The sequence below is a fragment of the Tupaia chinensis genome, unplaced genomic scaffold (assembly GCF_000334495.1).
Source record: "Tupaia chinensis unplaced genomic scaffold, TupChi_1.0 Scaffold000201_1, whole genome shotgun sequence".
In the NCBI taxonomy this organism is placed as follows: domain Eukaryota; kingdom Metazoa; phylum Chordata; class Mammalia; order Scandentia; family Tupaiidae; genus Tupaia; species Tupaia belangeri.
Genome location: NW_006159676.1, coordinates 2,294,192 through 2,297,416, shown reverse-complemented (window position 1 = coordinate 2,297,416; position 3,225 = coordinate 2,294,192).

Below are 3,225 nucleotides of genomic sequence, written 5' to 3'. Positions count from 1 at the left end.
CCCCAGGGCCGGGATTTGAACTGTGATCAGCCATGTGGGAATGTCTAGAACCTTAACTACCACACCACCTGCTGGTCCCTATTTATTTGTTTTTTAATTTGACTATACAGGAACAGAGTGAAAGAGAGAAAGAGAAAGTGAGAAAGCAAGCTGCCAGGCCCGGGACTTGAACTGTGGTTGGCCATGTGGGAATCTAACACCCTTAACCACCATGCCACCTGCCGGCTCCTTAAAGAATTATTTCTTTAATTTTATGTATTCATTCGATCATTTTCATTTAACCAGAGGAAGACAGACACACAGAGCGAAGGAAAGTGAGAAAGCAAGCTGCCAGATCTGGGACTCGAACCATGGTCGGTCATGTGGGAGTGTCTGGTGCCTTAACCACTATGCTATCTGCGTCCTTATTCCTTCGTTGTTGTTGTTGTTGTTGTTGTTGTTGTTTCCCCTCTTCCTGGAGTGATGTCCTTGTGTGTTGATATGGTATCTGTTACCCCAGGGCCCTGCCCTGTCCCCAGCAGCCTGGCATGCCACACAGAGCAGGCATTAGGTAACTAATTTGACAGCTGATACCATTTCCTTCCAAAACTCATCTCTGTCTGAAGTCGACTTTTTTTTAAACATCTATTTATGTATTCGTTGTGATTTGGGGGCCGTTGGGTCCAGGACTTGAACCGCAGTCAGCCACGTGGGAGTCCAGTGCCTCAACCACCATGCCACCTCTGGCCCCTGAAGTCTCTCTCTCTTTTTTTTTTTTGGAGAGGTTTTTTGCTATAGGGCGCGTGCGCTCGCCAGACAGACAGAGAGAGACAGAGAGACAGAAAGTGAGTAATCACCCCCCAGGGGGAATGGCCACGCTGCAATCCCTTCTCCTCCAGTCTCCTCTCAGGATCTTGGGCATGCACGCACATGCGTCCGGCGTGAGTTTAAGCCACCAGGTCCGGGACTGGAACCTCAGTTGACTACATGGGAGTCCAGCGACATAGCCATGACACTAACGGCTGGTCCCGAAGTCTATTTTTTTAAAAAGTTAATTAATTATTTAATTTTACATGGAATCACTATGTATTATTACAACATACCAAATGAGTTTTCCCATCATGAACACACTGTATATTAGTTCATTCAAACACATGGCCCTAGGGACCAGCAGATGGTATAATGGTTATGTCGCTGGACTCCCATGTAGTTTGATCTTGTTACGAGTCCTGGACCCAGCAACTTAAAACTCATGCCAGGCACGTGTGTGTGTGTGCGTGCCCAAGATCCCGAGAGGAGAATGGGGGAGAAGGGATTGCAGCGTAGCCATCCTCCATGGGGAGTGATTTCTCGCTTTCTGTCTCTCTGTTTCCCTCTGTCTCTCTGGCAAGCGAACATGCTCTATAGCAAAAACCTCTCCAAAAAAAGAAAAAAATTATCAATGATTACTTGCACAAGTGCCCTAAGCAATTCTTAACTAGGCTACCCTAAAAGGATGACTTAAGTGAAACAAGGTAGAGAATTTGCATTTTAAAGACATAGAATTTAGATCTAAACACTTAGGTTTGGCAAAACAAAGAAAGGCATAGATAGGATTTTAAGTCACAGGATCCGGGACTCGAACCGCAGTTGACTACGTGGGAGTCCAGCGACATAACCATGACACCATCTGCTGGTCCCCTTTCCCATTTTGAGTCTCTTAAATTGTTTTGCTCCTTTCTTCTTCCCCTTGGTTCCCTCCCACTCACCCTCCCCCATGGCCCGCCCTCCTCCTGCTCTGTCTGAAGTCTTTGTCTGACTTCTGAACTCCATTTTTGCCACCCTAGCAAAAGGCCTCCACCATTCCCCAGCTCTCTTGCCTTGGCCCAAGGAATCCTCTCTGCTAGATGCACTTTTTCCAGCAAGGGACTGGGTCTTCGTCACAGAGTTACACACACACACACACACACGGACATACACATATGTGCACACACACACACACACACACACGCCTGGAATGTAGAAACAGACTAGCACATGGTGGCACCAGCAGCTGAGATGTCACGTCCCCCAGACCCACAGGCATGTGACATTCCCCAAATGCTTGCAGTGGGGGTCCACCCTCACCTCCCTACCGCTCCCACCGCCATCCTCACCCTTCACCCCTCACCCCTCCTCTCACTGCACCCCCCGCAACCCCTACATGTAGGACGTGTGAGGATTCTGACCCTCTGCTTTCCTGGTGGGGCTGACATGGGATTTGAATCCCGGCCAGGACAGGCATAAACTTGTCCTCCCACTCGTCTCTGGCCTCGCTTCCCGACCTGAGAGCCGGCCTCCCCCTCTGCTCTGTTTTTGATGTTCAGGAAAGTCCCCAGAAAGCATCGGGGTTGGGCAAGGAGCCCAAGAGGAAACGGTGACTCAGCGGGGCCGGGCGGGCGGCCATTAGAGCCTGCGTACTGGGCCGCCCGGTGTCTGGGGGATTTACGGAGGACGACAATAAAGGATGGGGCTGGAGGGGTGCAGGGTGAGCAGACTCGGGGAGCAGATGGGCCCTCCATGCTCCAACCCTTCCACCCTGCGGAGCCCAAGTGGAGAAACTGAGGCACAAAGAAGAGGTGATTTGCTCAAGTCCCCCCCATCGCAGCCAGGATGGTGGCTGACCGCAGTTTGAGTCCTGGACCTGGTGGCTTGCTTTCTCACTTTCCCTTTCTCTCTCTCTCTCTGTACCTCTCTCTGGTCAAATTAATATAATGTCTGAGGGACCAGTAGATTGCGTAATGGCTATGTTGCTGGACTCCCATGTAGTTGACCGCGGTTCGAGTCCCGGACCCGGTGGCTTAAACTCACACCGGGTGTGTGTGCGTGCGTGCCCAAGATCCCAAGATGAGAATGGAGGAGAAGAGGAGAAGGGATGACAGCGTGGCCATCCCCCCTGGGCGGTGATTTCTGGCTTTCTGCCTCTATGTCTCTCTCTGTCTGTCTGGCGAGCACATGCATCCTATGCCAAAAACCTCTCCAAAAAAAAATAATAATAAAATAAATAAATAAATAATTCCTTTAAAAAAGATATTTATTTAGCAAATTTTATTTATTCATTTTTAAAATTTGGTGAGAGAGAGAGAGAGAGAGAGAAAGAGAGAGAGACACTTTGGATGGGGTGGGGAAGGGAGAAAGCAAGCCCCCAGATCTGGGACTCAAACCGTGGTCAGCCATGTGGGAGTGTCCAGCACCTTAACCACCATGCCACCTGTTGGCCCCAATAAA